Source organism: Carlito syrichta, unplaced genomic scaffold (assembly GCF_000164805.1).
Source record: "Carlito syrichta isolate Samal-C Ts95f unplaced genomic scaffold, Tarsius_syrichta-2.0.1 Scaffold279535, whole genome shotgun sequence".
NCBI lineage: Eukaryota > Metazoa > Chordata > Mammalia > Primates > Tarsiidae > Carlito > Carlito syrichta.
Window position 1 is genome coordinate 361,910 of NW_007223631.1, and position 23,538 is coordinate 385,447.

Below are 23,538 nucleotides of genomic sequence, written 5' to 3' on the forward strand. Positions count from 1 at the left end.
CCAGCTACCTTGGAGGATCCCTTGAGCCCAGGATTTTGAGTCTGGCCTGGGTAACATAGCAAGACCCCTATGTCTAAAAAAAAATTATAATTTAAGAAATCAATATAATAAAAATTCTACATTCCAAGTTTGTCATGACTCTTATCAGTCATTATTCTGATGTGTTCTTTGTAGCTCCATTTCCAGTAGGCTATAATTTCTTTTTGTAGATTTATTTATGCAGTAAATACTATTACTCACAAATGTCACATTTAAATCTTGTAATTCTTACACAAATATTTAAAGCTTGTATTATGCAATCGCTTTTCCTATTTTAAGCAAACCATTCTGGTACAACATCCATAAAAAAGGATATAAGTCATAGTGTATTGCTTGAAGAATTTTCTCAAAACAAGCATACCTGTGTAGTCTGCACCTAGATCAACAAGCAAATATATCCTGGCACCCCAGAAGCCCTCTCATGTTCCCTCCCAGTAGTGGCCCCCAAGTGTTTTTTGAACTTTGAAAACCTGTTTTATGAACTGCATGTAAATGGAATCAAAGCACTTCTTTCTTCTCCTTTTCTTTTGTGTCTGTCTTCTTTCACTCAACATTATAATCTTGAGAGTCATTCACACTACTGCACATAGCAATTGTTCATTAGTTCTCCCTACTATATAGTATCTCATTGTCTGAATTTACCACCACTTAATTATATCCTACTGTTCACAGATATTTGTGTTGTTTCTGGTTTCTTGGCTTTCATAAATAGTGCTGCTATGAACATTCTTGTGAGGCACACCTGCATGTTTCAGAAATATTTGGGAGATCCTCTATCTGTGCCTTAGACATATGAGATGAGAGACTCAATGAATGTAGGATTATTCTCCATTTGCATCATCAAGGTATCTGAAGAAAGTTTGGTTTTAGTAGAATAGAAAACATTTATCTTGCAAACAATTTAACAATGTAACAGAAGCCATGTGAACTTTAGGTTAATTATGTGAACTTCAGTTCCAGAAGAAAGCCACAGAATGGCAAATAACTGGAAAGAAGCGAGAGAAAATAGCAGTAATGAGGGGAGAAGGAAAGGAAGGTCAAACGGGGAAAAAAAGATAAAAATGTGAGAGAACCACTGATGAAGAGAACAACATTAGGGAAGGAAGATAAACAAGAAAGAGGAAACTAATGAACGAAGAGAAAAGGAAGACTATAAATGAAAGGCAGGGGGACGAAGAGAGAGATCAGGAAGGAGAAAGGAATGGTAGAAAACTTGGAATGGGAGAATAAAATTCGGAGGATTGATTTCAATATAAACACATCCTCTAAGAACTCAGAGAAGTGAGCACATTCCCTGTGCTGCATGCCACATCTCCTAGATTCTTGGTCCTCATCTATCTCTTTTTATCACTGTCTACTGTTCTATAATTCATTTATTTCTGTTTCTCTTCCTGCCTCCTCCCCTATGCTAGAATGTAAGCTCCACCAGGGCAAGGTTTTTTGTCTTGTTCCCAGACGTATCCCACGTACTTAGAAGAGTAAAGAGTACCAGACATACTGTAGGTGTTCAATAAATATTGTTAGATGAATGAATTAAGCTGCAGCCAGTGATGCTAAGGTCAATAGGATTTGAGGATATTGGTCATCAAAGTATATAAGACATTCAGAGTTTCCTGAGCTTTCAGGCCTACTCCTAAAGATTATTACAACAGCTCACTGACTTGCCTGCTTGCCTGGAGATTCACCTGTATGCTAACAGAGAGCTTCAGGGTGTTGGGGCCCTCTTAGCATCTATATCCATTTGGAATTGCTGACCAAGTCAGCCCACTTCATCTTTTTCTTCAGAAACATCTTTGGGCCTAGACATTAGGTGCTGCTTTTTATATAAGATCTTCTAGCTTCAAGGCCATTCCCAATATATGGTTTTAGGTCAAGTGCTCCAGTCTCCAAGTCCCTTCCTTACCTTCCTTAATTTTTTTTTTATTTTGAAACAATTATAGAGTCACAGGAATTAGGAATTTTCAAAACAACAACAACAAAAAAGGCAAGATTCCCATGCACCCTTCACCCAGCCTCCCCCAGTGTTAATAGCTTGCAAAGTTACGGTACAATCTGAAAAAAAACCCAGTGCTGAGTGTGGTGGCTCACACCTATAATCCCAGTACTTTGGGAGACTGAGGCAGGAGGCTTGCTTGAACCCAGATGTTTGAGATCATCCAGGGAGACCTTGTTTCTACAAAAATATAAAAAATAAACCGGTGTGGTGGTATGCACCTGTAGTCCCAGCTACTCAGGAGGCTGAGGTGGAAGGACTGCTTGAGCCCCAGGGGTCGAGGCTGTGGTGAGCCGTGATCATGCTACTGCACTTTAGCCTGGGCAACAGAGTGAGGCCTTAACTCAAAAACAAACAAACAAACAAAAAAACAAAAAATAGAAAACTGACACTGGTATAAACCATAGACCTTATTCATATTTCACCAGTTACACAAGCACTCATTTGTGTGTGTGTGTGCGTGCGTGCATGCATGTGTGTGTGGGGGGGGTTAGGTTAGCTCTATGCAAATTTGTCTAGTGTTTAGATATTGCATAAACACCACCACAATCAAGAAGCTCAACTATACCATCAGCACAAGACTCCTTGTGAAGGACATTTTTAACATGCTCTCCAAGTGCAAGTATACCTCTCCTCCTCGCACCATCCCAGGATGTGTGGCTGAACAAAGACATTCTGAATCGGAGGAGTGCCTGAGGTATTGCACTTCCTATGGCCAGGGAAAGTCGAACACTTAATATTCAATTGCAGATTTTATTTGCAATGACTCCCACTGAGCTTCCAATGAGAATATCCTTTTCCTCTGTAACTTCATTGTTATCCACAACAATCCCAGTCATGGAGGAGCTCCAGGTGACACAGGAAGAGCATCTAAAGATTATCCTTTAGATATGAAAGGATGTTACAAGTCCTTGGCCAACCAATGCTTCAAGTAGGGGGAGACTCTTTGGAAGAAAGACCAAGTATAACTTTCTTCTAGTTTCTGTTAACTAGTGACACAGCCCCAGTACTTGAGGACAGTTCTTATCTCTGCATGTTGTTGATCCAAGTCGTCAAGCTTACCCTCTCCAGTTGGATTTACCTCCTGACTCATCAATTTGTGGTAAACCAGCACAGCAGGATCCTTTAACCCATTCCCTCAAGCCTATACTATATACAACAAAAAGAAAGAAGCCTGGACATCTTTTTATACTCTGACCTGGAATTATTTGGGTGAGTAGGAGAGGTCTAGACCATTAGAACACACATGGCCTTTCTCCAGTAAGTTCCCAATAAAGTGGGCAGGGGAAGGAAGTGGTGAGAAATGAGGTTGGAAGGTGGACGGGGTCAGATAATGAGGAGCCTCGTATACTATGTTAAGGAGCTTGGGCTTTATCCTCTAGTCTGGTAAGAGATAAAGGCAAAATGGCTGGGTTACATTACCTAGCTAATCCAATCAGCTGATCTGAGTATCTAGAAATAAATTCAGAAGGTGAAATTAAAGTAGAGATGAATGAGGCTTTTGTTTTTTGGTTTTCAAGGGGAGACTAAGAGATGAAAGCAGACATATTGGTTTTTGTGATTTAGAAATAAAAGGCTTATTGCATGGATGTGATTTTCATTTTCATAGTTTATTCTTTCTAAGATAATTTTAGGATTCTATTATTTATAATTATATGAGGCATTACTTTTGTGAGTAGAAAAATAAATAGGTACTGTTTTAAAACATATGAAGGCAGATGCAGATATTGACTTGAGACAGTGAAGCTAATATTTCCTTATAAATATATTGCTGTTTCTATGTGGAAGTCACTGTCTTTTTCTGCTTTTACTTGTTTGTAATAAAGGAAATTTTGGCCCCTAAAACAAAGGAAGAAGTGATTGCTTGACATTTCTGTTTAAGCCAGTTCCTAAATGTCTGTTACAAAATACAAGCTCTGGCAAATGAGTGCTCTGTGCTTACTGCTACCTTCTGTCAAAGAATTAAAGGGCTTGAGCCTTTTAGGGAGTGATGCTCCAGTCTTCTTCTGCTTCAGTATCTCTTTTCCATATTGGGTGGTTGGCCTAACCAGAAACACAGACAGTCTACACAGTGTGGGGAGGCTTGGGATAAAAGTCTGTACTTAGGGGGAGAACAGTATGGAGGCCAAATGTGCCTGCTTTAAATAGTTGAGGTTAATTTCTTTTTAGTTTCATCTGCTTCCGCCTACTCCACCCCCACCCGGGGTACTAGATTGTTTGTCAGTTCCTCATTGATTCATTCATTCTTCAAAAGTTTATTGTGTACCAATTTTGTAAAAGGCACAAAACTAGATGCTGGGTGTCCGAAGAGCAGTAAAAACAACAACAAAACACACAAACAGGCACAGTTTCTGTTCTAATGCAACTTATAGTCTTATGTGAGTGATGACCAATAAAGAAATAAATATGCCAATAAACACAATGACTACTTATAGTCATTATAAGTAAATAGAGACTTTGAATGTGACAAATAGAGGGCAATTAGATTGGGCGCGGTGACTCAAGCCTGTAATCCCAGCAATTTGGGAGGCCAAACCCTGAGATGATTGCCTGAGTCCAGGGGTTTGAGATCAGCCCGGGCAACTTGGTGAGACTTCGTCTCTACAATAAGTCAAAAAATTAGCTGGGAGTAGTGGCATGCACCTGTATTTCCAGCTACTTGGAAGGCTGAAGCAGAAGGATTGCCTGAGCTCAACAGGTCGAGACTGTGGTGGCCGTGAGCGTGCCACTGCACTCCAGCCTGGGCAACAAAGTGAGACTCTCACTCAAAAAAAAAAAAAAAAGAAAAAAGAGGGCAATGATAGAGGATAACATGTGTAGCATACTCTTGAGGAGGTCATATCTAAGGAAGGAATTAGCATGTACGAATCTGGGGAAAATGTTTTCAAGCAGAGGAACAGCCTAGGAAAATGCCCTGAGGCAGGAAGGAACTCAGCTGGGAATAAGGTTGTCTGGGAACTGAGAGATCAGCAGGGCTAGAGGAGGGTGGAAGAAAAAGAAGGCAGGGAGGCTGCCCAAGCAGGACCCTAAACAACCAAAAGCTTGCAATGGAAAGGCGCTAAAGGGCTTTAATCCAGGAAAAATATTGTGTTTTTAAAAGTTTATTCTGAGAGAAAGGTAGATGTGTTTATTTCTATGTGCAAAGCACGTTTTTCCAAGGAGCGCAGGAACTGGCCATTTTGGTTGCCTACAAGAAGGAATGAGGTGGCTAGAAGGCAGCATTTTTACTGTAGACCCTTCATTAACTCCTGATTTTGTACCACAGGCAGGTACTAGATATGTTCCAAGACTGGACGCAGGAACAGGAAGAAGTTTATTGCAGATGGCCAGGACATATTTGAGACACATTTAGGAAAACTTAGTGATCAGACCGTGGGAAGCAGAAGAGAAAGGAATTAAGATAATCCCTGTTTTTGGATTCTGGATTGAGCAACTAAGTGGATGGTGATGATAATTACTGAAATTGGTGAGAGTTGAAGAGGGACATTTTTCAGGCACTGGCAGCTCCAGAATTTCCATTTTGGAAGGCTTATGGATGGCCAGATAGTTGGAAGTAGGAGTTGAAAGATAATTATCTTAAATACATGCTTGCATAGCATGTACATCAGTCAGGATAGGTTTCATTATACTACAGTAATCTAACACATACACGAACACACACATACACACGTGTGTATATACACATACCTCAGAACTGAAAAAAGCAAAAGCCTCAGTGACATACAACAAAGGTTTGTTTTGTTTTGTTTTTTTCTTTGTTCAGTGTTTGCTGTGGGCCAGGAAATTTTTATCCATGTGATGACCCAGCATTCCAGTCAGCTTTGATTTTAGACATCTGTATCTCATCACATAATCACCTTGGTACGAAAGAAGGCAAGAAATAAAAGAAAGCAAGAATTGTGAAACTGTTTTAAATATTTCCACCCAGAAGCCACATGTAACTTTCACTTACATTGGGGTAGACAAATAGAACACTTCCAAATATCTAGGGAGGGAAGGAGCACTAGAAATAATGGTGAGCGATAATGTTTACTATGTTACTCTATGTAAATATGAAAAAACTTCAAATGTCTATATCAAAGAATGGGGTAGAGGTTATCAAGAGAGGTGGAATTTGGGCCATCATGCAGCACCCACCCTGTCCAGTGTTGTGGGTTTTTTGCTGTTGTTGAGGGGACCCAAGGATCCCAATTTTGGCATGATAAATTTAAGATGCTTCCACCCAAGTAGGGTTTCAAAGCAGATAAGTCCGAAGGTCAGAGGACAGTTCCAGACTGCAGATATAAATTTGGGTGATTCAAAAATATATACAGTAAGTCCCCCACATGCAAACCTTCAAGTTGCAAACTTTCAGAGATGTGACTGTGCATTTACATGCCCAATCATGTAAGATAGTTCATTTCTCTGGCATATATTGTCATGGGTATGCATCCTCTACAAGTGATTGTACTTTTGTGTACCTTACTGTAAGTACTGTATATTTGTTTTTTATGAATTATTTGTGTGAAAAGTTTTATAAACCTATTACAGTACAGTACTATATAGCCAATTGTGTTAGTTGGGTACTTAGGCTATGAACAAATTGGACTTATGAATGCACTCTCAGAACAGAACTCATCTGTATGTAGGGGACTTACTATATCTTTGCTGGGCACGGTGGCTCACGCCTGTAATTTCAGCACTTTGGGAGGCTGAGGCAGGAGGATCGCTTGAGTCCAGGAGTTTGAGACCAGCCTGGGCAACACAGCGAGACTGCATCTTAAAAAATCTCTCTCTCTCTCTCTCTCTCTCTCTCTCTATATATATATATATATATAAATCTCTCTCTGTGTGTGTGTTGACATACATATATATCTCCAGTTGGATAGGGGAGTGTGAAGTCCAAGAAGAGTAGTCTAGGGCCTAGGTGAGTGTGGCTAGGGCTAAGATGGCCAAAGGAAAATGTTTAGAGAAGAGAGTCGTGACAGAGCCCTGCGGACGCACAAAATTAAAGGATGGTCTGGAAGGGTGACTAAGAAGGAACAACCAGAGACAGAGGAGAATCAAGAGTGACATTTTTAATACTAACGGAAAAGAGCTTTAAAAGGTGTGTGTGGCCGGGCTCAGTGGCTCAGTCTGTAATCCTAGCACTTTGGGAAGCTGAGGCAAGTGGATTACCCGAGTTCGAGACCAGCCCGGGCAACTTGGTGAGCCCTCATCTCTACAATAAACCAAAAACAGCCGGGCGTGGTAGCGCGCACTCGCAGTTCCGGCTACTCGGAAGGCTGAGGCGGAAGGATCACGGGAGCCCAGCAGGTCGACGCTGGGGTGGCCGTGAGTGTGCCACTGCACTGCAGCCTGCGGGACAGGTGAGACTCCAAAAAAAAAAGTGTGTGTTTCTGTCCTGCAACCCCTCTACTTGGGTGGTGGACCCTCCCCTTCTGCATCTCAATTCCTCTTTTTCTACTGAATCATATCTGCAAGCACCTCAATACGCTCTAGGGACATCTCTCATCTTATGAAACAAAGCCCACCTCTTTCCTCCTCCTTTCTAATCACCATCATATCACAAAGCTCCAAGCACATGGACATGCTTTCAGTTCTCCAACATTCCAAGTTCTTTTTTTTTTTTTTTTGAGTTGGAGTCTCACTCCGTTGCCCAGGCTGGAGTGCAGTGGCACGCTCACAGACACCCGGGCATCGACCTGCAGGGCTCCCGCGATCCTTCCGCCTCAGTCTACCAAGTAGCCAGAACTGCAGGCGCCCGCTACCACGCCCGATTCATTTTTGGTTTATTGTAAAGAAAGTGCCCAGGCTGGTCTCCAACCCGCGGGCCCAGGCAATCTACTCACCTCGGTCTCCCAAAGGGCTGGGATTACAGGCGGAGCCCCCTAGTCCAGCCTCCAAATTCTTTAGTACCTTTGCACTTCCTCTTCCCTCTGCCTGGACTTCCCCCCAGGTTTTGTTTGTTTTGTTTGTTTGTTTTGTTTTGAGTTGAAGTCTAACTCACCCAGGCTGGAGTACAGTGGCACGATCAGGGCATTGCAGCCTCGACCTGCTGGGCTCAGGCGATCCTTCAGCCTCAGTCTTCCAAGAAGCTAAAGGTGCACACCACCACACCCGGTTAAATTTTTGATTTATTGTGGAGACCAGGTCTTGCCAAGTTGTCCAGGCTGGTCTTGAACTCTTGGGCTCAGGCAATCCTCTTGCCTCTGTCTCCCAAAGTGTTGGGATTACAGGCGTGAGCCACCGTGCCCGGTTCCTCCAGTTTTTATCAAAGATGAACGTGCTCATTTTTCAGGTCTCTGCTTAAACAACATTTTCCCAAAGAGGCCTTCTTTGACCTTACTATATAAACCAGTTCTCCATCTCCACCCCAGCACCATGGGTGCTGCATATCACATTGCCCTGCTCCATTTCCTGCATAGCACTGACAATTCTCTGAAATAATTGTTTACATATATACTGTCAGTATCACCCCAAGAGGACAGAAGAAAGTTTATCTGGGGGAGGGGATGAGGTTGGGGAGTATAAGGAGTGGTCTTTTTTTTTTTTTTTTTTTTTGTCTAGGTCTCACTCTGTAGCCCAGGCTGGAGTATGGTGCCACAATCACAGCTCATCTCAGCCTCAACCTCTTAGGCTCAGGCAATCCTCCTGCCTCAGCTTCCCAAGTAGCTGGGACTACAAGTGTTCACCACCACACCTGGCTAATTTTTTTATTTTTTGTAGAGACGAGGTCTTGCTATGTTGTCCAGGCTTGGCTTCTCAAAGTGCTAGGATTACAGGCATGAGCCACTGCGCCCAGCACCTTTTCAGCAATTTTAGATGATACGTATGTTGATAGAAGGGTTGTTGGTATTATGATAACTTTTGAGTAAGTAATTTGAAATTTAGATTGTAACACAAGCAGAGAAGTTAGTCACAAGGTGGCCCATTTTTAAGTGTTTGCGTTGCCACCAACCAGTGTTGAGGGGCTCACCATCCCCTTTGTCTTAGCTCCAGGCAAGAGAACCCTGCTTTTATCATCTGTTACAGCCCTGGAGTAGCGCACCACAGTACCCCAAACAGTGTCAAACACATAGTAGGTATACAAAAGATAGATTGAAAGAATGGCTTAATACAGATCTAAAGGTCTATGAAGTCAACAGTTGTCAATGTTGCAGGCGGTGTAGATTTGGGCTGAGAGCCACACAGTGATTTTGACATAAAGTAGCTCATTGGTAACCTCGCTGGGCCATTTTCAGCTGAATATTGGCAAAATGGGCAGATGGCAGGGAGTTGAGAAGGGAGTAGAAAGAGAGAAAGTGGAGCCAGTGAGACTACTCTTTCTAGAAGCTTGACTGCAAAGGGAAGAAAGAACAGGGCCAAAACTACAAGATGCAAAATGAAGTGAGAGTCTTATTTTGTTTTTTATATACTTAGGGAATAGAGCCAGTAATTAAAGAAGAATTGAAGATGCACAAAAGGGAATAGAATAGATAAGATGGTATGTGGACAGGAGACGAGGGGATTTAGCATGCATAGGACCAAAATCCTCCATCCCCTTGGTGAAAGGAGGTTAGGATGGGTTGGAGGTGGAGGTATGGAAGTTAAAAGAGTGGTTCTGTCACTGGCCTCTATTTTAAACAGAAAGTTCAGCCCAAATTGAATTCCCAAACTGCTCTTTCAACTTCTTCTTCTACTCAATGTAATTATGCTCTACATTTATTTACATTCCCCTCTTCATTTTTTGCCCTTTCATACTTTCTTCTGTCAACTCCTCCCTGATTGGGATCCATCTCCATCCCCCAGATCTTCAGCTGGTTCAGTGTATTACCATGACAGTTTCCTGGGATCACTTTGCTCTTTAATACCCAAATGACAAAATAGTCCATCCTTTGAAACTGTAGGAATTCCAGGCTTTTGTCCGATTTATCTCTCTACTACTGAGTGGCTTCACATTTCAAAAAGTGTATCACCTTAATTCTGTGTAACTCAGTTCTGGAGAAATAATACATTCCATAGATAGACATAGCCCTCTCCCTTATTTTCCCTAAAATATAACTAGGATATGTTTCACAAGATCATACTTGAAGGCTTAGGAATAATAGAAAGGAATTATAAGACAAAAAAGTGAAAAAAGTGCTGTAATTCAAATGTCCAGCTTACTTTTGTTCTTGCTTTACTGTGTTTCTCCAGTGTCAGAAACACATCTAATTAATTTCAAAAGCATCATTTATATTACTTATCACATAGAAAACCTTCTTAGAAGCCGGGCTCGGTGGCTCAGCCTGTAATCCCGCGCCTTTGGGAGGTTGAGGTGAGTGGATTGCCTGAGCCCACGGGTTCGAGACCCGCCTGGGCAACTTGGCGAGACCTCATCTCTACAATAAATCAAAAAATGAGCCGGGCGTGGTAGCACGCGCCTGTAGTTCCAGCTACTTGGAAGGCTGAGGCGGAAGAATTGCCGGAGCCCAGCAGGTCGAGGCTGCAGTGGCCGGGAGTGGTCACTGCACTCCAGTCTGGGTGACAGAGTGAGACTCCAACTCAAAAAAAACAAAAAAACAAAAACCTTCTTAGAAACCTTACTGGACTCTTTAATTTTTATTTTTAATATCAACCAAGACGCACTGAAACTTATTTGATTCTTGCTCTTCAACCAAGTACTGTCTCTATGTCGACTGTCTTCTCCCTTCTCTGTTGCCCATAAAAAGTGTCTTCCCACAGCACGTTAGGCACAAAAATTCTGGCCTCCAACAGGGTCCTTCTCCAAATCACATCCTGTTATTATATAAGGAAGAGGAAAGATTTTTGCTAAACAAAAGCCCCCATTGTTAGCCAAACCTGACTGCCTTAACTATGCTCCAGAGATGGCAAAGTTTAGTATCACACTACCACACCTGGAGGCAGAATAGAAGTTTCCCAAAATTTGTCTGCTGACCCTCTAGTTCAGAATCTCCTGGGGCCAGAAAATGTTTGACTTGTAAGGCAAGTTCTAGGTAATCATTATGGAGGAAATACTTAGTTTTGGAGCTACAATGTATTTCTATCTGTAGACGGACATTGCTTTATTACCATAGTTGTTTTATTTCTCTCTTCAGGACTTTCAAACTTCTAATGAAATGCAATATATATGGCTGATTTTATTTACCTGTGGCTGGTGCCACCTAGTGGACATCACCTCTTAAACAGGTTTGAGTCTAGGATTTTTATCTACCTGGCAAAGGTGGTGACAAAAATGAAGGTGAAGATGGTTAGCGTGCTTATTATTTGTTGTGTAAGGTGTGGTGCTAACCTCTTTAAATTCATTGGCTAATTTAATTTCCAAGAAACTACTGCAGGTGGAACATATCCCCATTTATAGTGAAAACTGAGACAAAGAAAGGTTAAGTGAGTTGCCAAAGGTCACTCAGGAAGCAAATGGTTGGGCTAAAATTCCAGAGTCCAAACCCTTTAACTTCTATTCTAAAACATCGAGTCAATTCTATAATTAAAGAAATCAGTACACCTTCGTGAGGGAGGTGAGTGAACGTTGGTGGTGTGGTTTGGCACCTGGAAGATGGTTAAGAAAACTTAAGTACTAGCAGTTTCCAAGGAAGCAGCTTGGTTATCCCTTGGGGCATTAAGAAGGGGTCAAAGAAATGTCTTTCACTGGACACTTTGGTAGACAAAATTCATTCTGAATTCCTCTGGTGCCCTAGACAGGGCTAAGGAGGACTAGGCTGTCATTTGTATTGTTTTTTATTGCAGGAGATAAGCAAACGGTACCAATTAATGGAATAGCTAAAGGTGAGTGAAGGCTGACATTCTCCTCCTCCTATAGCAAATTCGAAAGCTCAAACTCTATTCAAACAATGTGGAGTGTTTATTCCTGACAAAGAGTATCATTCTCTAGACTCTCATGAGAAGTTCATTGCACTTGAGTGCCCATCTTTTCTCTGTCAAATAGACCTTACTGCTATCTTTAGAGTTATGCCAAGGATTTTCTGTGTAACTCAGGAAAATTAAGTCATTCCCAGATGTACTAGTCAGACTGCCACAACAAAATACCATAGACTGGGTGATGTAAACAACAGAAATGTATTTCCTCATGGTTCTGGAGGCTGGAAGTCCGAGATGAGGGTGACAACCTGGCTGGGTTCCTGTAAGGATGCTCTTGCTGGCTTGCAGACAGCTGCCTTCTCACTGTGTGTTCACATGACCTTTCTTCAGTGCATGTGTATGGAGAGGAGGGAAAGAGAGAAAGGGAGAAAGGGGAAGAAAGGAAGAGGGAGAGACAGAAAGAGCAAGATCTTCAGTGTCTCCTCTTTCTTATAAGGGCACTAATCCCATAATGAAGGTCCTATCTTCATGACCTCATCTAAGTTTAATTATTTTCCAAGACCATATCTGCAAACACCATAAACACTGGGGGTTAGGGCTTCAACATACAGCTTTTGAGAGGACACAAACATTCTGTTCATAACATTAGATATCCTTTATTTTTTTACATTTATTTTTATTAGAAATGAGTCTGTCTAAAGTTTTTCTGTCTTTTTATTATACAGTATTTTAAACACCAGAAAATTTGAAAGGATGCACTAGTACACCCACCATCAAGATTCATTGTTAACATTTTGCCCTATCCACCTTATCTGTATGTCTATCTAGATATACATGTTGAAAGTAACTTGCTGAAATCACACTATTCTACCTCTTATCAAGTCAGCATTCATCTCCTAACCAAAATTCCATTATTATACTTAAGGGTTCCCTTATATCATCTTCTAGCCCATCTATATTAAAATTTCCCTGATTTTTTTTTGAGTTGGAGTCTCACTCTGTCGCCCAGACTGGAGTGCAGTGGCCGCTTCCGGCCACCGCAGCCTCGACCTGCTGGGCTCTGGCGATCCTTCCGCCTCAGCCTTCCAAGTAGCCGGAATTACAGGCATGCGCTACCAAGCCCGGCTGATTTTTTGATCTATTGTAGAGATGAGGTCTCGCTGCCCAGGCGGGTCTCGAACCCGCGGGCTCAGGCAATCCACTCACCTCAGCCCCCCAAAGGCGCGGGATTACAGGCTGAGCCACCGAGCCCGGCTCCCTGATATTTTTAATAGCTGTTCCCCCTGCATTTGGACCAAATCACTTTCAAGAATTGCATTTGGTTGTTAAACCTCTTTAGTCTTATTAAGTTAGAAAAGTCCTCCTGCCCTGTATTCCCCCCATGACATTGATTTTTTTTAAGAGAATAAGGTATGATAATGGCATTGTGACTATATTATAGTTTAGAGATTCACACTGAAATGTTTACCAAAGGAATGGGAGGAAAGCAGTTACAAACATACACTGCCTAATTAATTGACCTCCGATTTAAACTTCTTACCTAAGTTGAACTAGAAGCTTATCAATTGTAGAAGTTAACATACTGACTTAATTTACATGATAATAATACTGTAAAACACTGCATGTTCATAATTCTAGAAGTCTGCCTAAATTTAGCATAGTTTTATTTATTTATTTTTTAAGAGACAGGGTCTTCCTTTGTTACCCAGGCTGAAGTGCAGTGTGGTGATCATGGTTCACTGTAACCTCAAACTCCTGGGCTCAAGCAATCCTCCCACCTTTGCTTCTTGAGAATCTAGGGCTATACATATGTACCACCACACCTAGTTTTTCTCTTTTTCTTTTTTTGTAGAGATGGTGGTTCCCCTATATTTCCCAGGTTGATTTTGAACTCCAGGTCTCAAATGGTCCTCCCATCTCAACCTGCTAAATAGCTAGGATTACAGGTGTGAACCACGTCTCCCAGCTACTACTATGTTTGACTTCTTAGCTCTTCTATTACCTGAATAATTAATTCCATGTATTAAATTTTCTCATTGAAAATACTTGATGCAGTTTCTAGTTAGATCCCGACTGCTATACAACGGATGCACTTTAATTGAAGTGTTCTAATTCAATTACTTTTATTTAAATTTGATACAACAAAAGGATGTGAAGTAAAAAAAAAATTAATGTATGAGATATTCTTTTTTGAAAGCTCTTTCTAGGTTAAGAAAATAAATTATGAAACCGCCGAGAAGTTGAATTTGTTATTAATACAGTCATGCTATATTAAGACTTAAAGACAGAGACACATTTTGAGAAATGTTAGGCAATTTCATTATTATGCAAACATCATAGAGTGAACTTACACAAACCTAGATGGTATAGCCTACTACGCACCTAGGCTATAAACTCGTATAGCATGTTACTGCACTGAATACTGTAGGCAACTGTAGCACAATGGTATTTGTGTATCTAAATATAGAAAAGGTACAGTAAAAACATGGCATAGCCCTTTTCACAAAATGGCGCTGAAGGCTATAAAGAAGTTCCTGTTACAGTCCTGCTCCTGTTCCTTCTAAAGCCAAACCCTAAGCAAAGGCATTGAAGGCCAAGAAGGCAGCACTGAAAGATGTTCACAGCCACAAAAAGCAAAAAGAAAAAGAAAAAGAAAAACAGAAAGAGAAGAAAAGAAAGAAAAAAAGAAGATCCGTATGTCCCCCACCTTCCAGAGGCCCAAGTCACTGTGGCTCTGGAGGCAGCCCAAATATCCTCAGGGGAGTGCCCCTAGGAAAAACCAACTTGACTACTATGATATCATCAGGTTTCCCTTGACCACCAAGTTGACCATGAAGAAGATAGAAGACTACAACATACTATGTTTATTGTGAATGTTAAAACCAACATTCAAAGCCCCAGATCAAAGAGGCTGTGAAAAAGCTCTATGATACCGATGTAGCCAAAGACAATACCCTAACCAGGCCTGATGGAAAGAAGGCATATGTTCACCTGGCTCCTGATTATAACACCTGGATGTTGCCAACAAAATTGGGATAATCTATGCTGAATCCAGCTAGATAATTCTAAATATATATTTTCACCATTGAATGTGAAGGCCTAGGACATTACAGTATACTACTGTAGACTATAAACACTGTACACTTAAGCAAAACTAAAACATTTTTTGAGTTGGAGTCTCACTTTGTTGCCCAGGCTGGAGGACAGTGGCACGCTCATGGCGACCTAAGCCTCAACCAGCTGGGCTCAGGCCATCCTTCTGCCTCAGCCTTCCAAGTAGCTAGAACTACAGGCATGTGCCACTATGACCGACTAATTTTATTTATTCATTTATTTATTTATCTATTTATTTATTGTAGCGATGAGGTCTCACCAAGTTGCTCAGGCTGGTCTTGAGTCAATCCTCTCACCTTGGCCTCCCAAAGTGCTAGGATTATAGGCATGCGCCACCACGCCCAGCCTGCAAAACTAAATTAAAAAATTTCTTTCCTCAACAATGAATTAACAGCTTACTGTAACTTTTTAAACTTCTACATTTTTAACTTTTTGATTTTTAAAATAATACTTAAATATACACATTGTACACTTCAAAATGTTTTCTTTTTATCTGTATTCTATCTTTATTCTATTTCTACAATTTTTAATTTTAATTTTTTACTTTTTAAACTTTTTGCTTCTTCCTCCACATCTTGTCCCACTGAAAGGTCTTCTGGAATAATAACTCACAAATGTGAGTAATGCGTTACATTACAATGTTAGGATGGCTATGAGATCACTATTCAATAGGAATTTTTCAACTCCGTTATAACTTTATGGGACTATCATCACATATGTGGTCCGCAGTTGATCAAAACATTGCTATGCAACATGTGACAGTATTTTAAACTACTTTTCCATTTTAAGCAGTAATGATAGACAACTGCTGAAAAATTTGTACTTATATGCCATACGTGCTTTCTGCCCCCTCTCTGCTCTCATTACAATTTTTTTAGTCACACAATATTTATCTTGTCTAGGTTTGTAACATTCACCTTCTAACCTGTAACCATAATTTCCGAAGTTGCGTAGTATTAGTAAAGTTATATGTTTAAACCAGTTATACTTTACTAAGATGTAAGTTTCACTGATGGATGGGTGCATGGGTGGATGGATGAGTGGATACGTGGATGGGTGGGTGGATGGGGAGTGGGTGAGTCAGTGGATGGGTGGGCTGGTGGGTAAGTGGGTAGGTGAGTGGATAGATGGGTGGATGAATGGATGAGTGAATGGGTGGATGGGTGGGTGGGTTGGTGGATGGACGGATGGATGGATGGGGAGTGGGTGAGAACAAAAAAAGTTTAATGCAGGCAGGTGTTTTTGCTTTGTTCACTGATGTATCTGAAATGTCTAGAAGAGTGTCTGTCACACAGCAGCCACTAATAAATACTTGTTGAATACCACAGCTTTCTACTTCCTGAGTTTTAAATTTTAATCTCTCTCCTGACTGGATTTCAGTATGTGTGTATATAACACATTCATGCACTCAGTACCTCCCCTCCACCCCTCAAGAAAAGCTCAGGCATGTTGTATTGCTTGAGTTCCTTCATGTTTGAAAATGATAGTCTTTTGCTTGTAGGCTTCTTCACCGGATAGAAAATTCTTTGGCCACATTTCTCCCAGTAGAACCCCTGTATACATGGGCCATTCCCTGCTGGCATTAGATAGCTCTTTGTTGATTTTATTGAGTGAACTCAGTGTTGGTGTAATAAAATGTTACTCTTTACGATCCTAGTTATCAGTAACTTTGCATTATAGTTTCTTTATCTTTTTCTCTTTTTTTGAGTGGCAGTCTCACTCTGTTACGTAGGCTGGAGTGCAGTGACATGCTTACGGCCACCATGGCCTTGACCTGCTGGATTTAGGCAATCCTTCTGCCTCAGCCTTCCAAGTAGCTGGAACCACAGGCATGCATCACCATGCCTGGCTAATTTTTTGATTTATTGTAGAGACAAGGTCTCGCCAAGTTGCCCAGGCTGGTCTCAAATCCATGGGCTCAGGCAATCCTCTCACCTCCGCCTCCCAAAGTGCTGGGATTACAGACAAGAGCCACCACAACTGACTTTTTTTTTCCTTAGTTTTTGTTTGTTCTGTGTATTTTATAAGGACAGGATATTGGCTCTATTATCTAGGCTGGAGCGGAGAGCAGTGGCATGATCATAGCTCACTGCAGTCTTGAGCTTCTGGGCTCAAACAATCCCACCTTAGTCTCCTGAGCAGCTGTGACTATAGGCCTGAGCCACCGTTTCTGGTTAGTCATTTTTTTGTTGCAAGTTTTTAGCCAGTTATTTGCCATATTCATTTGTGTGTAAGTTTTAGACTAAAAAAACTTTTTTGACATGACCATAGTTTTTTGTTGTTTTGGTTTTTTTTGAGTTGGAGTCTCACTCTGTTGTAGGCTGGAGTACAGTGGCACACTCCCTGCTCACTACAGTCTTGACTTGCTGGGCTCAGGCGATCCTTCTGCCTCTGCCTTCCAAGTGGCTGGGTCCACAGGCACATGCCACCACTTTTTTTGATTTATTGTAGAGATGTTTTTGATTTATTGTAGAGACAAGGTCTCATCAAGTTGCTAAGGCTGGTCTCAAACCCCTAGACTCAGGTAATCCTCTCATCTTGGCCTCCCAAAGTGTTGAGATTACAGGCACGAGCCACTGTACTCAGCCAGTCATATTATCTTTGATGATATTCTTTAGCAGGTCAACAAATATTTTGTGAGCACCTTCTGCTCTGTTGTGTGTCATACAAATATGGATGACACAATGCATCCTATCCTCAAGGAGCTCAATTTGTAGAGTGGATAAAGTAAGCATGTTGTTACTATATGAAGTAGAAAGTGTTGTCTTTTGTTTGCTTGTTTGTTTTGAGTCTCACTCTTTGGCCCAGGTTGGAGTACAGTGGCACACTCACTGCCACCCCAGCATCGACCTGCTGGACTCTGGCGATCCTTCAGCCTCAACCTTCCAAGTAGCCAGAACTACAGGTATATGCTACCACGCCTGGCTAATTTTTAATGTATTGTAGAGATGAGGTCTCACCAAGTTGCCTGGGCTGGTTTCAAACCCATTGGCTCAGGTAATCCACTTGCCTTGGCCTCCCAAAGTGCTGGGATTACAGGCTGAGCCACTGAGCCTGGCCAACTGTTGTTTTAAATAAACACAGTGCCTGGATGTTCTGAAAGGGCAGTATTTACCAAGAGCAATCAAGGAAATGAACATTTATTGGGGTCTCATTATTTGGCAAGCAACAAAAAGCCTTTACAGACATCTTCTCCTTTGATTTGCAGGCCAACTCTGAGGAAAGCTATCATTATCCCCATTTTACTGATACAAAAATTGAACTTGTTTAATTGCCCAATATCACAGAGGGAGAGCTGAAATTTGAACCCCCTTCTGCCCAATTCAAAAGCTTGTGCTCTTTCTCTACTATATTATATTACCTGCTGCAAAAATGAGTAACAGAAGGCTTGATGGAGAAAGTGTCATATGAGTCAGTGCCTCGATGGGTATGTAGGTATAAGGAAGGAGTAAGAACGACAAATTGATGCAATTGCATCAATTGCAAATTGCATCAATGTGGCTATTTTCCTTAATGAGAGACAGGTGGATGTTAAGTTATTGTCAGGAATGGGGTTTCTCATTTGAAGACCCAGTTCCGGAGGTAGCTATTATCAATTATAGGAAAGAAACTCCAAGTAGCTGGATTTTAAGTTTCCTGACATTCTTTGGCCTTGGATATCTGTATTCTTGTCACACCTTTGCACAGACATACAAGTTATACATCCTCCCACTGCTAAGATTTATCCTTCCTCTCAGATATTTCTAGAATAGCATGAGCTCTCCAAAACACCATAGGAGATATGAAACAGTGGTTTTCAAATTTAAATTACAACCCACTAGTGAACTTTGGCATTTAGTGCTTTATAGCCAATATTTTTTAAAAGGGTTGCATATAGAAAGGGTAAATATATGGTTTAATGGCATTTATATGTATGCTTAGGTATGTATTTGTCTTTATGTACTAGGCTATGATGTAAAATGTATTTGATAGAAATATTTATTTAACAGTAACAGGTTTATTTACAAATCAAGTAAACCAGGTGTTTTTGTCTGTTTGTACTACTATAATGAAACATTTGAGACTGGGTAATTTTTAAACAATAGAAATTTATTTCTTACAGTTCAGTAGACTAGAAATTCCAAGATCAAGGTGTCAGCAGATTCAGAGTCTGGTGAAGGAAACTCTGCTTCCAAGATGATACCATGCTGCTGCATCTTCACATGGTGGAAGGGCAAAACAGCCAGGCAGTTCTCTGAAAACTCTTTTAAAAGGGCAGTAATACCATTCATGAGAGCGGAACCCTTATGACTTAATCACTCCCCTAAAAGTCCCACCTCTTAATACCACCACCTTAGAGTTTAAGTGCCAACATATGAATTTTGAAAGAATACACATATTCAAACCATAGCACCAAGGAAGCCTGAAACTTTTCCAACTGGCATGGAGTGGTAGCTGAGGTTAGGGTCAGGAGGCCCCTGGACAAACGCTTTCACACAACTAGAAAACAGTATCACAGATACTTGCTTACAATATAATGGCATAGTCATAGAGAAGTTTAATACCCTAAACATTCTTTCAGGAGTGAGCTGAATAGAAATGGAAAGAGATTACACAGGGCAATCATCTCTTAGCAAAGAAGCTGTAGGGAGAGCAGGCCTACCCAGCTTAAAGAATATTAACCACAAAATTTTCCTTCTCAGAAAAGAAAGCAGGCTGCAGGACCTTTCTAGATTAAAGGGCTCCTTTCCAAATGAATATGGGTATTGCCAGCCTCAAAGAATGTAATTCCCTCAAAGTGATGAATGAGAAAATACCTTCTATCAGCAATATTCTATACTTATTGTCTTTATTTCCATCTTATTCCTAGAATCTATCTCTTGACTTATTTTTGATGGTATTTGGAAAGCTGGTTGCCATAACTTGGTAAGGCATATATGTAACCAGCATATTCTACTGCCTTTTCCATCCATTTCTGCTTATCAGACTTGTTAAGATATAGTGGATACTATTTATCCTGATCAGTTATTTTTATCAACAGTTCATTCATCCTTGCTGGTTTTTTTCTCAACTGTTCTCTTAGGTGTAACAGTATTGATGCACTCCTCCGACCCTACATTTCTATTTTATTATTTATTTATTTTTAAGTTAGAGTCTCACTCTGTCACCCAGACTGGAGTGCAGTGGCCGCTCCCAGCCACCGCAGCCTTGACCTGCTGGGCTCCGGCGATCCTTCCGCCTCAGCCTTCCAAGTAGCCGGAATTACAGACATGCGCTACCACGCCCGGCTGATTTTTTGACTTACTGTAGAGATGAGGTCTCGTTGCCCAGGCGGGTCTCGAACCTGCGGGCTCAGGCAATCCACTCACCTCAGCCTCCCAAAGGCACGGGATTACAGGCTGAGCCACCGAACCCGGCTATTTATTTATTTTTATTTATTTTTTCCCTACCCTAAATTTAAGATTTGCTCATTGTTTGAAAATATCTTGCTGGATTATGTTGTTTCTATGAATATATCATGCTGTTTTATTATATGTTTCTTAACCGTTACTCTGAAATCTTTCTTTCCCCCAAGGTTTTCTACTACCATACCGTTTTTTTTAAGCACTCCCAAACATGAACCAACAGTGTAAATAAAACTGCCCATCATCCTTTACGTAAGTCATACAATTTTCCCACTGTGCCTATGCTCTTTCATTTGATATGCTTCTTTCACTGAGCATCTCCTCTCCAAATTTTATCCATTCATCAAGGCTCACCTTAAGTCCCTCCCTAAAGCCTTCCTAAGTACCCTCAGTCGCACTGCTCATTACTTTCTCTGAATGTAGGTAGCACTGCATGCTCTCTAAACACTCAGAATTCAATTATATGAATCTTTAAGTGTTTCTTTAAATGCTGACCTGTACAGTCTTTGAGGAAGGGGCCGTTATTGATACAGCTCTTGCCTGCCATAGTCTTAGGCACACAGTGGGATACAGGTGAAAGAGCATTTGGAAATGAAGGTTATTGTTCTGTTCTAGTATTGAGGAGTCTGAAACAAGCTCTCAGAAACCACTTTTACTTTTTTCATAGTATAAACAGTACAATGTAAATGGAAGGCTATCAAAACATCTTGGAAGGCCATTAGCTTATAATTTATAAGTTAGTAGATGGTCTTGTCAGTAAGATAAAAAATATGCACCTCAATGCTTCAGATTGTCCAACGACTTTTTAATTCTATAAACCTTAGGCCAGTACCATGCTATGTAAGCAAATATTAATGGTGACAACTGATAAAGAAATTGTCACTGTTACAGCATATAGATTACCAATAAAGGATACTAGAGGGCAGTAATAAAATATGTCTATGTGGAGTCGCACTTATCAATTTAGGTAAAGGGATTAATTTGTCACACTGCTACTGCATTGGTAATTCCAGGCAGCCACAATCAAGAGGGGAAATGAATACAGAGCACAGATGCTAAAGCAATGCATGATGTAACAGATGTCAAATCAAATCAAATAACAAATGTTTAACATTTTATCAAATCTAAAATAAGTGAATCTTCCCTCAGTAAATTTTCATAACTTGATATACCAGAAAAAGCTGACAGAACTTCTGACTTACAGAGTAAATTATATAAAATACAATTTGAAAGCTCTTTTAAATTCGACTTATTTGAACACTGCCAGGCTTGGTGGCTCAGCCTGTAATCCCAGCACTTTGGGAGGCTGAGATGAGTGGCTTACCTGAGCCCACAGGTTCGAAACCAGCCTGGACAACTTGGCAAAACTTCATCACTACAATAAACGTTTTAAAAATTAGCTGAGTGTGGTAGCGTGCAGTTGTAGTTCCGGTTACTTGGAAGGCTGAGGTGGAAGGATCACTGAAGCCCAGCAGGTCGATGCTGGAGTGGCCGTGAGAGTGCCACTGCACTCCAGCCTGGGCAACAGAGTGAGACTCCAACTCAAAAAACAACAACAAAAAAGACTATAGGTGGTTGTTTGTTTGGCCAAGCTTGGTGGCTCAGGCCTATAATCCCAGTACTTTGGGAAGCCAAGGCGAGAGGATTGCCTGAGCCCGCGGGTTCGATATCAGCCTGGGCAACATGGTAAGACCTCATCTCTACAATAAGTCCAAAAATTAGCTGGGCATGTTAGCGTGCGCCTGTAGTCCTGGCTACTTGGAAGGCTGAGGTGGAAGGATCGCCAGAGCCCAGCAGGTTGAGGCTGCGGTAGCCGGAAGCGTGCCACAGCACTCCAGCCTGGGCAACAGAGTGAGACTCCAACTCTAAATAAATAAAAAAATAAGTAAATAAATATTAGCATCAGCAGACACTAACACAATAATAATATTCTAAACCTGGCTTTTTATCAATCTGAAGTTTAGCTGATGAGCTAAGTAGAATGAAAAGAAAAAAAAAGGAAGCTGGGCATGGTGGTGCGCACTTGTAGTCCCAGCTGCTCAGGAGGCTGAGGCAGGAAGGTCCCTTGAGTGCAGGAGTTTGAGGATGTGATGAGCTATGATTGCACTCCAGCCTGTGCAAGCCTATCTCTAAAAATAAAAAAAATAAATAAAAGGGAGCACTTCCTAGGTGAAAACTAAATTCTTTTAGACCCTAAATTAGTGAAAAATGCCTGACCATACCGCTGTATTTAGGGAAAAAAGGAAGACACAGGAGAGAGGTTAAGCTCAGCTCGACCCCCAAAACAACAATAACCCCAGTAAACGAAAGCAGCTGAAAAACCACTTAGTAATACAGAACTTTATATTTTAAGAAAAGCAGCGTTAACTTTGATTCACAATTGTCCTTAGTTGTGAATGTACCCCAAAACTTGCTTATAAAGCTGCACTCACTGTGGAAACATCTTTTAAAAGACCCCAGTGACATAACCACCAAAGAACACGGTGCTCTTACACGGTATTGATCATCAGTGTTACTCAGAGCTGTTACTGCACAACGCACAGACCCAACACATGGCTGCACATGCTTGATTTGCAATCCAGGACCGTGAACACAAGTCTCAGAGGTCAACACGATACTCTGTTATTGATCTAGGATCTCTGGCACTGAAAGCGTGAAGAACCCCAGGTAATGATGTCGTCACTAAGGGACGACAGGAATAGAACCCAAATCCCTTGACTCCCAAGCTTGTGTTTTCCACTAATTGTGCTCCTTTCTATTCACCCGAGAGCATCAAGTGTAAAGGGTTGGAGAAGGGAGTGGACACACGTGAGCTGGTCCGCGAGGTGGAGGCTGCCACCGAAGGTCCTAAGGATCGCTCTTTGGTCGCTCCTTTTGTGGTGGCCGAGGAAGATGAAAGCAGCAGCAGCAGCAGCCGCCGCCGCCGCCGCCGCCGCCGCCACCACAAGCCCCGGGGACCGAGAACTGGAACTAGGTACCGCCCGTCGTGGTAACCCTCTTCCTCATTGCAGGCCTTTCCGTTTTCACCTCTCCCTTCCGGCCAGGCCCTGGCGCTCTCTTCACCTCCGTGGGTTTCTAGCCCGGTCCTCCAGCTCCACTCCGCACACCGCTGCCAGCTGTCCCCAAGAGGAGGCAGCCGCGCCGCCCTCGCCCTCCACCCTCCACCCACCCGGACCTTGAGTCCGGTCCTTAGCAGAGGTGTCCGAGGGGCTCGCGGCGCCACGGGCG